General features: G+C 49.0%; 1 long non-coding RNA gene across 1 annotated transcript; it reads left to right on the top strand.

Moving 5' to 3' along the window:
• Positions 1 to 7,078: 7,078 nt before the first annotated feature.
• Positions 7,079 to 14,684, top strand: LOC105546236. Its single transcript, XR_001007060.1, has 3 exons — positions 7,079 to 7,119; positions 8,255 to 8,710; positions 11,394 to 14,684. It is a non-coding gene; the product is annotated as an uncharacterized LOC105546236 (long non-coding RNA).
• Positions 14,685 to 15,152: the final 468 nt, after the last annotated feature.

The following is a 15,152-nucleotide window of genomic DNA, read 5'->3' as shown; positions in this document are numbered from 1 at the left end:
ATTACACTGGCTTCAAGGAAAAAAAAAACCAGACACCGTTGGTTGGAGATTACTGAGTAAACCTACAATGTGCTCATGCTTAAGGCCCTGTCTGTGGTTCCACCATGAAGGTCACATATCCTCTCTCCTAAAAAGACCTCATGTCTCCATTTAAGTATTTGTTTGTGAAAATGCTGTATTGTATTGAAATTATTGTATAAAGATAGGGCTTTGGTACAAAATCTAGGAATGTGAGGTTTAAACACAGTTGGATAAATTTTTTTAAATCACATTGCAACTTTTAATTAAGGCGAGGGAGCTTAATTTAAACAAATAAATGATTAGTGTTGACTACCAGAGTATAAACAAGACTGTAGTTTTAAAATGTAATCAACGTTCTCCCCATTTTCAAACATTATCCTGGTCTGAATTCCTCGCGCTGTCCTCTCTATGCAACAAGAGGCACAGTGAGCTGTGGTCTGGTCTGTTTTTGCAGCCCCTCTTTGGCAACAACAGGATAGAACCCACAGCCATCAAATCAGCCTCTAGGTTGGCTCAAAACGTCACAGTGGCCTGGACATGATGGAGTATTTCCAGGCACATAGAAACTTGGCCTTTATTCTTCAGGGTTGTAAATCTGGCACCTCTCAGGATCAGTAAATAAGCTTTTTTAAAAGCCCAAACAAACTATAAGGAAATCCTGCATTCTGAAACAAAAGGTATGAAAGCTAAGTCAAGACCCACACTGCCATTGTGTCGCTTGCCAGGATGTGAGCTGCTGCCTTGGGAGAAAGATAACATGAAACAGGCCATAATTGCAGGGCTGAGACTCCAGGTCCCATGAAAACAGGATAAAAAATAGCAGCAAGAAGTGTTCCCTGTGCTTTCAGCTGGGCCAGGGTGGCGAAAAAAATCAAAAGAGCAACTCTCTCTTGAACTTGTTCAAGAAATGGAGACACAGAGGGAGGAGAATTAGAAAGAACGCCAAGGCCAAGTTAACGTGTTTAGGAAAAATATGGGGGCGGGAGAGAAAAAAAAAGGCGGAATGATTTAATGCCAGCCAAAGGAACTAAGGGAAGAAGGTGTGTTTTTATAAACATGTTTGCTTTTGTGTGTGTGCATGTGTGTGTGCATGCGCCGGGGGAAGAGTGTGGAAAAAGAGAAACTAGGTCCATTAATGAAAGAGAAGGGTGTTGCAAGGGAAATGACTAAATTAGCTGAGCTTTTAAACTGCTTTTAAAAAATTAGCTTAAATGAGAAAGATAAAGATAAGAGGTAAGAATGATTGGGAGGATGCAGTCAGTAAACTATTGATAGGGAAGGGTTAAAAGAGTATTTAGAGAAATTGAAGGTATGCAAATGAGAGGTCAAAATAACAGTAGCCCAGTGTAGTTAGTGGAACTAGCTGAAGAATTTGGAACACCACAGCGGGACTTCTTTTTTAAAACCACTCAGTCTATAGGGAGTACTAAGAACACACATCCTAACATTGTATAGCACATTATACTAATATTGTGCATGATAAATGCATTCATTGTTCTCACATTCATGCATTCATCTGAGTCTAGTTTTTACCTTCACTCTTAGCAGCAATGTGATGGGACTGACCGAAAGATGTTTAGAACTCTTTTTAGTATGAAACAGAAACAAAATCACTTCTCCCAGTAATAAAGAAGGACATTGAGGGATTGAGTAATCAAAGGAATTGCTGAAGATGAAACACCAAGTCAGTGACTAAGTTCTGACCCATTTTTAAGAATTCAGACATATTCCCCCAAAAAGAAAGAACGTATTTAATGCGGGCTTTCAGATAGGGAGTCCCACTAGCGCTAGGAACCATTTCTTTTTTCTTTTTTTTTTCTTTTTTTTTTTTGAGACTGAGTCTCGCTCCGTCGCCCAGGCTGCAGTGCAGTGGCTGGATCTCGGCTCACTGCAAGCTCCGCCTCCCAGGTTTATGCCATTCTCCTGCCTCAGCCTCCCAAGTAGCTGGGACTATAGGCGCCCGCCACCTTGCCCGGCTAGTTTTTTGTATTTTTAGTAGAGACGGGGTTTCACCATGTTAGCCAGGATGGTCTCGATCTCCTGACCTCGTGATCCGCCCGTCTCGGCCTCCCAAAGTGCTGGGATTACAGGCTTGAGCCACCACGCCCGGCCGGAACCATTTCAGAAGTAGACCTTGCCTGCATTTATAACGTGACTATTGCTGTAGTTAATATTCTCCATTTGCCTGCTCCAAGTTACACTTAGCCAATGGCACAGCTTAAAATCGGAACACCAAACCATTCTTTCAACCCCTTACCCCAAGTAAATGCCAGAACGCCTCCAGCTATTCTTTGTGAATTGCAAAATGAACCAGTGTCTGCCCCTTTACCCTTCCAGAGTCGTGGAGTCTAGGTCTATGCCCAAGAGAGATGCATGAAATGTTTTACTGGTTTCTGCAAATAAGCCAGACCAAGGGAGAAAGAGACCTTCAGCAAGTGATAACCAAATGCAAGTTCTGAGAATGTGGAGAAAGAGGAGGTAAGGTTAATCAACACCCCTATACATCTTTTCAGTGTCTCTTGCTGAATTACCCAGCCCTGAGCTAATACCTTGCTGAATCACCCAGTCCTGATGCAGGTTTATGCTGTGTCCTGAATTGGTCTCTAGTGTCCCCTTCAGCTTCTGCCCCTGCAAACTGGGCAGTGCATCCAAGGTCTCCTGCTAACATCTGTCACTCATCGGAGCCACCTGATCTGAAGCGTTGTCAGGGTCAGTATTTTTGTTCTGCCTGCTCTGTTTTGCTAATGGATCAATGGCAGTCAGTAAGGGACAAACCGTGCCAGAAAAGAATGTCCTCTTCTTCTCAGCTGACTCAGCTCGGGACAGGAAGATGGGGGACATCTGGCATTTGGGGAAGCCCTTGATTGTCCCTTAGGAAATAACTGAAAATGGATTCGTGTTGGCCTGGTTCTAAGAAGGTCACCCAGGTTGAATTTGAAAAGCAGAGGCACTGTGTCCACAAAAGAAAGTGATAAGCAGCAAGCCATTTCTCAGAGCTAATGTGCCCGAGTGTGTACCACCGGGATCCGTTTTATATCTCTCTACAGATTGGTGTGTTTTTCATGACAACCATCCCCATAGCAACCAGGTGTCCAGGCACTAAATGGATCTCAAGGATATGAAATCTCGGCCTGGTGAGGGAAGCCCACTCTGACTGCAGTTTCCTTGGAGTCAGTCGTTTCACGTTGAGGGCTGGTGTGCAGGTCAGGGGGCATGGGGCTTCTTCCTGAGGGCCCAGCTGGACGTAAGCGACAGCCCTGGTGAGAGGGGAGCCTTTTCTTTTTCATGTTTACTAATAATCCAGAAGAAAGGGTAAGAAGCCGGTAAATCACATTCAAATGGAACTACATGGGAAGATGTTGCTAACGCCAGTTGGATGGAAGAAACTACGTGGACAGCCACGGAAGAAATGACCACGTGAGACGTACCCTGGAAAGGCCAGAATTGGAACCTCTGGGAGCCAATATTCCAAAGCAAGAAGCTAGAAGAGATTTACCAAGCAGAATTATTTGAGGAGATTGGGGAGAGGGAGAGATGACGATGAAGCTGGAAAAAAGGGACATTACAGGGTGCACAGAGCTGAGGGCTGTGCAGGGAAGGGGCAGTGTAGCTCCAGTTGGGCGAAAGCTTAGGTCCTGGTCAGGGAATCGAGGTGCTCCTGTGGGTGAGCCCAGAGAGTTCACCCAGGGAAGAATGTTGAGGGCATGGAGGGTCATAGGAGGGAGTGAGGGAGAGCCCATAAAACAGCATCCTCTTAAGGCAGCTCATGCTCACCCAGAGGCAGCTACCTGTCATCAGGCTCTCCCTAAGGTCAGCCTTGCTAATGCTGAGGCCCTGCCTTCCACAGTTACCCTGTCTGGGGGCTTTGGTGATGGTCCTTCTCACCTCAACAGGGATGGACAAGGGCTCCTTTTGCTTTGAAGTGATATCCACGTACTTACTGCACAAGGAGGATGGGGAAGAGTCAGGAAGGGAGGCACCGCCACACCAGCAGGGACAATGTGACGACACGGAACAAAGGAACATATCGTTGGAATCCCAGGAAGAAGTTTCTTGAGTGACAACTAAATAGGCTGCAAATGGCCTTTTGGAGGGAGCTGTCATCCCTGTGATAATCTAATCCAGAACCGGACGAGATGGGGTGGACCGCATCTCGGGAGGAGCGCATGGGTGTGAGGGAGGAGGGACGTGGCAACCTCATGCTCCCTTCTCTCTGTAATCACTCTGTCAACCCACGATTCTGGGAGGGGAGTTTGAAATGTGTGGTTTGTCTATTGCATGAAGATATTTGGATCCCCCAGATCTAGGTGTGTCTGGAAGAAAGCTGCTCTCTCCCACAGGAAAGCTAGGGGTTAAATCCATAACTGTAGTGTGTCTGGCAACAAAATAAAAGGAAACCACATTCTCCATGAATGAAGGAAGAAGCAGGAAGAAGGTAGTTGTTTTTCTTTTTTAAAAACAAGAATAAGATCCTCCAATATGTTTGAGATTATTGAGCAAATTCTTTGAAAGGGGCCCTGGGTCACTAACCAACAGATCATGGATGTAGAAACCACATTCTTCCAGCTTCCCTTCCCATCCTGACCCCAGAGATAGCAGGTTGGGTGTCCTGGGGGTCTTTGTTTAGTTAACCATTAACAATTCATAAAAGTGCAGATCCCTGCACGATAAGCCCAGTCCTCGGAATGTTATTAGAAAATCCTATTTCTAGTCTGTTATGAAACAGAGGTTTTGATGTGCTGCCAGGTTTATGGGGAACTCTGAAAACAACACTTGCTGGTCTGAGAAGCTGAGGCTGGGTGGGTGTTACATAAAGCTTTCCTAGCAACTTAGCTTTATCACAGAATGGGAGGCTGCAGTGGAAAAAATCAGACGAGTTAATGCAAAACCTGAGCCAACCCACTATCCCCGTTTGCTCTAAGGCCAGCCAGCAAATCTGTGGGAGGGGTTTTAACCCGCGGGGAGCGGCAGGCCCAGGGCTCCGGTTGACTGCAGATTCAGCCCAAGAATGCTCGGGCAGCTCAGAGCCGAAAGGCACCTTCAAGCAAACCTCACGGAAGGCAAAACAGCTCTTCTTGACTCTGAACCAACTGCTGATTGAAATTCACACAAACACATCTTCCTTTTCCTTCTTTGGGTCGTTCCCAGTTTCTCTGGGCACTGCAGGAACAAAGGGGAGTAAGGTCACATCGTCGAATCCCTGCCAAGGGAAATGCGTCTAATGAACGACAGTGTCTCTGAAGTCAATGGATAAGAATCTCATTTCTAAACTCTTGGATCCAAAAGTATGCCTCTTAGGATGGAATCCTTCTATGGTGTTGGTTGACAGCTTTTTGGGGTTTCTAAAAAGCATGTGTCCAGTTCATTGTTTTTAATCTCCCGGGGCCGGGGTCGGGGTGGAAGGAGCTGGAGGAAGAAACCATGCAAAAATCCATTTGGAAGCTGCAAATCAAAGCTAATAGCCTCTCCCAATCTGCTTGGACACGGTGCCCAACCGGTGTTGTAGAGAGGAAGAGGAAAAGATTCCCCAGCCATGGGGACAAGTGTAAGGCGAAGGGCTGGAATGGGGAGGGGAAAACCTGTCAAGAGGAGCTGGAACTCAAGTGGGGAGAGGAAAGGCAGTGGGAGAGAAGAGAGCTCCTTGGTGGGCAGCCTCTGCGACATCTGCCCCAGGGGCCTAACGCCTCCCTCTGCGATGTCTCAGCACCCAGGCTCTATTGCTGCTTCCTCAACCATACTCTCATTCGGGAAGGGAAAGAATGGTTTTATAAAACCGGTGTCCACGTGAAGGCAGCCATCCAGTTGCTGGAGAACCTTTCCCCACATAAATTAGATGACTCCAAGTCTAGATGGTTCCTGGTCCCTAGTCCTTCTCGCTGAAGACAGTGCGAGGTGGGTGGCGAGGCCGAGGGCTGGAGGGAAAGAGTAAAAAGCTTCTTGTTTGCGTTAAAACAAACCCCAAGACACGCCAGTTGGTTCAGAAGGTGAATTCCTACTTCAGGTAGTCCTTGAGAGTCACCAGAGATCCAGGAGAGAAATTGCACTGAGATTCCATTAACTGTGAAAAAAATAAAATAAAATAAATGGGCAACACAAAAAGAAGGCAACTGGCCTGCCCAATGAGGGCCGCCGAGTCCAGCCAGAGTCCCTTGTACCAGTAGATCATATTGTGTCCATTTAATAATACGAAGAAGGGGCACCCTCCGCGGAGGCTTCCCGCAAGGAGTCCTGTCCCACCCGCGGGCTGGGGCGCCCGCCTGCAGACCTCGGACGCTGGCCAGCGTCTTGTCATGCAAAGCCATCCACAGCCAGCATGGCCTTAATGAGCCCATTTCAATTGAAATGAGATCAATACTACTCATTTTTCTCTTGCTGGCTCCCGAGTGATTCATGAATCTGAAAACTAGTTCATGAATCAGAGCAGGGTGGGGTGGGGGGGGCTGGGGCGGAGGCAGGGGAACATTTGTGCAGTCGGCAAACCTCGATTCCTTTAATGAACCCAGTCATGAGTTGCATAACGCTGGCCTGCCTGCTAGTTTAAAACAGTCTTTTCGGAAGCAGCTTTCAGCTTGACTTATTCACCTATTTTCCTCCTGGAAAGGGGAAGAATGACACTGGGTACTGATTGTGTGTCTGTCTCAGGGGATATTTTTTTGCTCTTTGTGGAGCCGTAGCTGTTTCCCTGGACAAGAACGTGTGTCCGTGTGTGTGTGTGCATACATGTACAATGGTCTTTGTGTGCACATCCTGTGTGTGTGTGTAGTGTGTGTGTGTATGAGTGAGCAACGTGTGACCGGCCTCGGGCCCTTTAAACCTGAACAGGAGCCAAGCTCATTTCTCAGCGGAGCTTCGTAAGGAAGCGCGAGCTGGGGCAGTTGGAAACCACATCCCTGTGAGTGCCGATTACAGCCTACTAAGGAAAATGAGATTTTTATCTCACAGGAATTCAGTTATAAAAATAAAATACAGCGTCTGGCTTGATTCAGCTAAATGTACAAGCACCAGGGTGTTTTTAATTTAACAGAGAAGCTGGACAAGAAGAATGACCTAAAACATTGCATTTAAAGAAAGTCAGAGGCGAGGGGGAGGCTACAGGAAGTGAGTGGGAGTAGAGATGTGTGTGTGTGAGAGAGAGAAATGGAGGGAGAGGGAGGGAGGAAGGGAGGAGGGAGGTGGAGAGAGAGAAAAAACCACCCTGCTGGCAAATGAATGCAGCAGGGATGATGTCATTGGAACAGTTGGAGGAGAGAGGAGAAAAACAAGTCGGAGCGCTGTGCTAATCCTGTTTGCTGCCCTGAAGGGAATGGAAGGCGGCCAAGGCAGGGAGTTCTGGGAAACCATATAAGGGTGCCAAACAAGCATTGCCGCCAACATTAGGAACTGACAGCTTTGTTCTTTGTAACTTGGCTGCCCGCCAGAGGCCTCATTTCAGCTCTGCGGCATGATTACCCTGGACGGCCGCCAGCCCCGCGCTGAGAGCTCCTTTTCTTCTCTCCGAGCTTTTTTTTTTTTTTTCCTCTTTCCCTCTGCCAAACATGCAGCAGTTACCATGGCAGTGGAAAGTAAAGTTTTAAAAAAACACAACAAAGTAGAGAGGCACGCCTTTATCCAGATGTGCCACATGAGTAGATAGAAAAGGCAGTTCACCTATTCATCGCGGCCTTTGACTGCGCGAGAAAACACTGGGGCACTGGCTGTCAAGTTCGGGAGGGAGGTGACTCCAGGATAAACAGAGCAGCCAGCAGCCCTGGCTGCAGACAGAGAGGGGCTGGCTCCCAGGCCTTATTTTCCTTCCCTCTCTCTCTCCCTTCCTGGGGCATTGTGGAGTGCGTAATGTGAAACGGAAAATGTCATGATTTCCACTGGGAATGTGTCCACGGTTTTGAGAAAGCTCCAGAAACTCAGGTCCATAAAGCGCTGAGGGGAGGAGGAAGGGAGGGAGGAGAAGTGGGCGGTCACAGTGCCCTCTGGTCACCAAGGTGAACCCAGTGAGCAGGAGCCAGTCCGTGGCCGTGGCCCAAGCCTCTGCTCTCTGCTGGAGCGTGGCCAGGCTGTCGTCCTAGGGTTGCAGGCTGTTCAGGGGTCCTGGGTCCCACGGAGCCCTGGGACCTGAGGAACAGGGATATTCCCTTTTCCCCCTTGGAGGTGCAACCAGTAGTTTGGCTTGACAGGGGGGACACTGTGAAGAGTCCAGTTCCTTATTTTTAATCCGGTTCGTTTTTCACCTGCTTAGAAAGTGGAACATCTCCTGAGAGGTGACAAGTCGTGATCAAAGGCAAGTCTCCAGGCAAAGACTTGGCAGGTTTCCGAAGCAAAGGTTACTTAGAAGTGGAGGTTCCACTGCCAGCTTCCCCCTGCTGCAAAACCTGACACTCCTTACCCTCAGGGTTCGGCAAGATTCTCGGAAAGGCGTCTTCTGATTCTAGGAGGTGCTGCAGCAGGAGCTGACTCGGCCATTTCCTGGCCTCTTTAGTTGGAAGATGACAGAAAGGCGGAAGCAGGGACTGCTATTGTGAGGCCCGTGGCAGCCTCCCTGTAAAACAAATTGGCAAATTGTCACCTTCAGATGGACCACAGCTGGCCCTCTGAAGAGCCCTCCTTGGCCTTTCCAGAGTGTGCATGATTGTGCCCCATGTCCAGGGAGAGGACAGAGCCACCAGGAGGGTCAAGGTCGTGGAGGGAAACATGGGTGAGTAGGAGATGGACCCCAGAAATCCCTCCTCATGCTCCTCCTTACTATCACAGGCCTTGGCTGCCTTTCTCGGGAGGCATTCCCAGCTCAGAGTTGGGGATGCACTAAGATAAAGCAAAGAGGGCCCTATTGGGGTCGGGGTGAGGGGACTTGGTTGACCTCCTTTGGGGGTATAGCAAAGCAGACCCATTCCCGCCCTTGCTGGCTGGAATGCCCAGTCCTTCCCTGCCTCCCCGGGCCCCACACACCCTGGCTGACATCTGTGCCGAGGACACGGCCAAGGAGGGCTGGAAGGAGCAGAGGGGAGAATCAGGTACCAGTTCCATACAAACAGGACCCACAGGCTTGGGGTCCCCAGAGGATGGCAGAGCTAGGGGAGACTGGGAGCTGGAGGCCAGACAGGGGCACACTTTTGCCTCAGGTTGGGGAGACAGTACAAATAAAAACTTATTGCTGTGCAGAACTGATCCAAAGACGAACTTGAGTTTCTTAAGTAGAGGCTCAGGTTTGGAAGTAGAACTTGATATGATGGTTGTCTCCTTTCCTTAACCTGCGACTCAAAACCAAGGGCAAGTGAATCTCTCATGTCAGACAGAGGAGCAGCCTCCTAGAGTCTGCTAGAGCAGCTACCCAGAGTGAGAGAGGGCTATTGACTTTGGAGCTGATGCCCAGGTCAGGGCCTGGTCGAGCCACATCCCCGTCCGTCATTCCCAGCCCCTGATGACCTTCTAGAAGCAACACTGAGTTCAGCGGCTTGGTATCCACTGGGGCACAGCATGTCTGAGCCTAACCTGACGGCCAGCCTCCCATTGGCTCAGCTTGTCTTCCCAGGTACTGCCTGGAAATCCAGCCTCTGGCGGGGATGTCCGGGCCTCCCCTTCCCACCTCGACCAGGGTGGAAATCCGATTCCCTGGGCCTTGTTTTCAGAGTTCCAGTGTTCTCTCTCATAGCCTGTAAGTGGAGAAGGGCAAGCTGAAGAAGGAACAGACTGTTTTCTCAGGGGGAAGCCGGGCAGCTCGTGTATGCCTCCCAGCATCGCCGCGTGGTAGATTCATCCGGCCCTGAGGACATGAATTTGGTTCCTCCAGGAGCTCCTCCAGCCTCAAGAGCCACGAATTCGATGGAGTATGTATGAAACTGCAGAAAACCCATTACCCTCCCTTACACAGGAATGTTGCTCTCCTTTTAGGCTTGTCAGGCAGCTGAAGAGGAGGGTCCTAGGAGACTTTTCTTTCCTGAGAAACCCAAAGAAAGCAACAGCAGATCTGTAGAGTGTGGGGGAAGGGGGCAGGGGAAATGTATTTTCAGTAACAAGAGACCCAAAGCAGAAACTATTTGCAAACAGGTGACCTGCTCAAGTTCGCCTGTGATCTTTCATTTCTAGTGCTGGTTTTTCCCCCTCATTAAAAAACCCAATTTAATTTCTTGCTTCACCTGCATGGTAAAAATAATTACATACAGACATTAAGCCTGCACTAAAAATCAATGTACAGAGAGATGCCACCTTTGCTGTTAGTCATCCCAGGGCTTGTTGGCTACAAATAGAAAGCATTTAAAATGCTTCTCTTTGTAGAAAGACAAGTGAAACTAGTCACTAGCCCTGTCACTGGAGAGCAGCCTTTGTATATTAGTGAGAGTCAAGGGTCAGAAAGGAAGATGAGGCTCTAACAGGGATTTCATGGTGTCTGGGGCGCTGTTTTCTTACTGGTGAAAGATACAAGGGCTGATCACCATCATAGAATACTAACTTCAGATGCGGGGCCTCCACGCCACTGCTGCTGCCTTAATGGACATAAGCATGCTTCTTTCTTCTTTATTTCCTGGAGCTCAAGCCTGAACCACAGGGGGTATAAGGAGAACACTGTAAGGCAGTGCTGGTCTCAGGCCCCCGCCCTCCCGTCTGCACAGCCATCTCATCGCAGTCTCCTGCAGACGGTGTGCTTGGACTCCCAGGGCTGCTGGGGCTCAGGACAGGCTGTTTGCATGAAGAGGGTCTTTACAGCTCCACCCAGAGGAGTTTGGAGAGTTTGAGGATTGCTGCAGGAGATGGGAAGCTCTTGCCATATGAGGACCCAAATAAGTATTTAGGAGCCCACAAAATCAACTGGGCCCTAATGTGCTCTCCAGCTGTTTCCAAGAGAGGTGATTTGAAAAACTGTCACCGAGGAAACTGGTTGTGAGGATTTTTAGGAGACTTGAGAGTCTGGCTAACGTTTGAATGTGTGTGATATGACACGCTGTATCGCGCATCTTCCTGGTGCAAGGCAGGTCAGCGGCTGCACACATCAGTGCGTCTTTGGGTCGTCCTATTTAAATGTACTCCAGCCGGGCACGGTGGCTCACGCCTGTAATCCCAGCACTTTGGGAGGCCGAGATGGGCGGTTCACGAGGTCAGGAGATTGAGACTAGCCTAGCCAACATGGTGAAACCCCATCTCTACTAAAAATACAAAAATTAGCTGGGCGTGATGGTGCGTGCCTATAATCCCAGCTACTCGGGAGGCTGAGGCAGGAGAATTGCTTGAACCAAGGAGTCGGAGGTTGCAGTGAGCCGAGATTGCGCCACTGTCCTGGAGACAGAGCGAGACTCTGTCTCAAAAAAAAAAAAAAAAAAAAAAATTGTATTCCACCTGGGCGTCTCTAGGATCAGTCAACAGGTTCATTGTTTTTATCTCTACAGCTTGTTTCCCATTGCAACAAGGCCTCCCACTGCAAGACAGAGAGGAAGAGCTCTGCCACCCATGTGCGTAAGGCCATGTGGATACCTCATGACATCCTGGAAGGCCACAGGGCTGTCTGTGGCAGCCATTCAACTTAGGTTGACATGGCCAAGACCACAGAGCCAATGAGTGGCGGTGTTGAGCCTAGACCCTAAGTCTCTAGATTCCTCCTGCAGGGCCCTGGGTGTTGCGGGGGCATCTCTGAGGTGGGTCAGAGTGAACCTGCAGGGGCCACTTAAAACCCTTGCAGGCCCTGGCTCCTTCACCAGAGAAACCCAACCCAGAATCCCAGTAGAAACATCTCATGCGACTGCAAGCCAGGCACTGGTTCTTAGGTTGCTTCCTGGTCCTTCTGTATGTGTTGCTAAGAGCAGCAGTGTTCTTTCTTGCCACAGAGTGAGTCCTGGTGCATAAATCTGTGCTGATGTCACCCAGTGCCTTCACCTGCCTGTCAGTGAAAATCCTGGGACAAGACCCTCAGCTGCCTACACAGGGGGGCCATGAGGTCTAGAACCCCAAATGAAGACCTCACCAAATGGATCTCCCTGAGGTGTCAGGGCCACTGGCGTGGTGCCAGGGCCTGTCTGTTCTTCCTGCTAGCCAAAGACTGACTTCTCAAGCTGCTGGATGAACGGGGAACCTGGAGACGTTGAACATGTCACGTGTATCTCTGATTGCCTTGATCTCCCCATTTTGGCCGATGGTATCTCTAAAGCATTTGATGATTCCATCATCAAGTGTGAGAGCTACAGGAGATAAAAATTTTAAATTACTAATCACCCATGATAATGCATGGTAATGCATGCTGAACAGTGAGGAGGGCAGACGCCACTGGCATTCCAAAACAGGAAGCACTCAGGAGCTCTGCCAGAGCCTGGCTGCCCTCTCCACATCTGCACTGCTGCACTGCGGGTTTAGTTGATCCATCTCCTCCACACATTTGCAGAGATATGCTCAAGCATGACTTAAGTGACTTATTGCTCACGTGTTGCCTCTGTATGTCATGCTTTTCACCCAGTGAGCTCGTTGAGGACAGGGGTTGCATTTTAGGACATTTCCCCCAGTGTCTTCATAGAACCTGGCAAGACACACGGCCTTGTTGGAAATGCCAAACATCTATTATTCACCAGCAGAGCGGATGAGCCCCTGAAAGGCATGTAGTTGAGCTGCGCAGTCTGAACTCAGCAAAGTCCTCGCAGCGGGCTCCAAATTCCTGCCTCTGAAGAAGCAAACTGAGCCTTAAAGATGGCTGAAAATGTGAACAGTCTCAGGGCCACGCAGACCCACCTGAGTGGTTGCTCTCTGATGGCTCACTGAGCTATCCACCATCCCAGCAAGGAAAGGGCCTGTAAGAAGACCAGAAAAGGCCTCATTCAGTCATGCTGCTTAGTCATGGCCCACACCTGGAGCATTTAATTGTGCTCACTGTGACTTTATTGCAATGGCACACACATTTACGTCACTTTATGTGTGATAACAGTAGAGAGGTTAGTTGGGTTTTTCTGTTTTTTGTTTTTTTAATATAATGAGAAAAGTCTCTAATATTCAGCCAAAACGTATCCTTGTGGCTGGTGTAGATTTTTGGCGAAATGACACTGTACATAATCAGAAGAAGGCAAACATGCATATTATCTCCATCTCCTTATAACTGCACAAGATAACATAAAACTGCAGGAAGTATCAAGCATAAGAATAAAAGCCGTCTACTGAAGCCTGCATAGCATCCCCTGCGTGCCTCAGGAACGCCCTTCGGTGGATTAGGATGAGCACGCTGGAAAATACACACCCTGCCACTGCATCTGGCTAATGCCAGGCCCCAGCTCCTGTTCCTGAAGCCGCAGATCACCTGAGTGTCTATGTCGTGTCTGCTGGAGTTTAGGTTAGGCAGGTGACATGGCTCCAAAGAAAGTCACTGGCTGGTTTCTGCTGCAGAGATTTGTGTCCACTTCATGCATGTTTATTGTCTGTTAACTCCATGTGAAGCCACAGCAAAGCCTACGTGATGTTGTTAGACAGGTCACAACCCAGTCAGTGGGATCAAGACAAGAGAGGGAGACAGCAGGCCTTGACACTCTGGAATCATTCTAATTTGTAACTAGGACACCTGATGAAGGGGAGGCGTGCCTAGTCTCTGGGGGGGAGTTCCTGCTGAGACCCGCCAGGTATACAGTCGGTCCTTGTCTGCAGTGACCCCATAGACATTTATTGCAACACCTGCACATCAGCTTACGGCAGCTGTGTTCTGCCTGGCCCAGGATGGACTCTGCTCCGTCTGAGAGTCAGCCGCTCCAGGGCAGCAGTGGGGTTGGGAAGAGGGGAGGAGGGACCGCCATGGTGCAACAGCTCCTAGACAGCCAGCTCAAGCTACATTTCAGGCCATCTCGGAGGCTACTTCTGGACAATTGTGGATTCACTAGGTGACAGTCCAGGAACCTGGATCCCATCCTGGCCAGGGAGTTGTGGCTTCTGAGATAAGGACTTCGTCCATTGGAGATAAACTAGAGGGTTTCTGCCTCTGCTCCCTCCAGGGGCGGCTTCTGGCACAGGCTCACCAAATTGCAGGCCCCAGAGCACCTGCAATCTCAGGGAGCTCAGGGGCTTCCCAGCATGGGCAGGGGAAGCCACAGATTCGCTTCTCCTGCAGATGCAGAGACCCTGGGGTGGATGGTCTAAAGCTCAGGATTTTATAATGCGGAGAAGGTGGAATAGAGCAGGAACCAGGCCCCTGTCTGGAGGAAGGAACCAATAACAACAACAACAAAACTACTGACAATGTGCGTGCTTTACAATTTTCAAAGCGCTCTCATCTCAGTCAAGGAAGGATGCATTCTCTCCGCAGGCTGACGTTCAAAACCCAACCACCAGAAACATGAAGATAAAACAAAAGGAACCACCAGAAACAAACAAGACACCCGTCCATCCTCCAGGTTTGCAAATCAGACCAAGTTCTAACAATTGGTAAAAAGGAAGATGAGAAGATCCTGCCAGATAAATTCTCTGGTACCTTCATTGATCTCATTCTTTCACCATCAAAGGGGAATGCAGTAATGCCAGCAGGAGCAGAAAAAAAAACAACAACAAAAAACCTAAAAAGAACAAGAGCGACTAGTCAAAGCTAGTACAGTGTTTCCCTGGTACTGAGTCATACTTTTACAATGACCCAGGCCCGTGGCCTCAACTGATGACAAATAATGAGAATCCAACAATCGTTCTTTTTCGCATACTCACTTGTGAATAAATGCAAGAACTGGTATATTTGTACGTGCTGTGTGCTGTGTTTATATCTACATGATTCATTAGATTCATTAAAACCCAACTGGTAATTAGGAAAAACACTCACAAAGTTAGAAAAAAACAGCAACGTAGACAGTAAGTTTGAATTTTAAATGGAGAAGCATTCTGTTGGTGCTTCCTGAGGTGGCGGAGGGTGTATGTGTGTGAGGGCGTTGGAACAGGAAGTTGCTGGGATATGGACCTGAGCCACCGGCACACACAGCCGTGCACGGGAGGCTGGTGGCTGCAGCCCGGTCTCTCACATGCCAGCCTCCTGGCCCTGGCTAGTCCCTACTGCCATGCTCCCAGATCTTTCTGGTTCTGGCCCCCTGAGGCTTTCTCTGGCATCTCGGGGTCTCCTGGTGGAAAGCAGTCTTCTTTGGCTATGCACTCAGATGCTTCCCAGAACCTGACCAACGTGGCGCTGTTTCTGCTCCAGACCACCA

The sequence above is a fragment of the Mandrillus leucophaeus genome, unplaced genomic scaffold (assembly GCF_000951045.1).
Source record: "Mandrillus leucophaeus isolate KB7577 unplaced genomic scaffold, Mleu.le_1.0 Scaffold350, whole genome shotgun sequence".
In the NCBI taxonomy this organism is placed as follows: Eukaryota; Metazoa; Chordata; class Mammalia; order Primates; family Cercopithecidae; genus Mandrillus; species Mandrillus leucophaeus.
The sequence above is the reverse complement of the archived record's forward strand: the minus strand, read 5'-3'. Positions and strand labels throughout refer to the sequence as shown.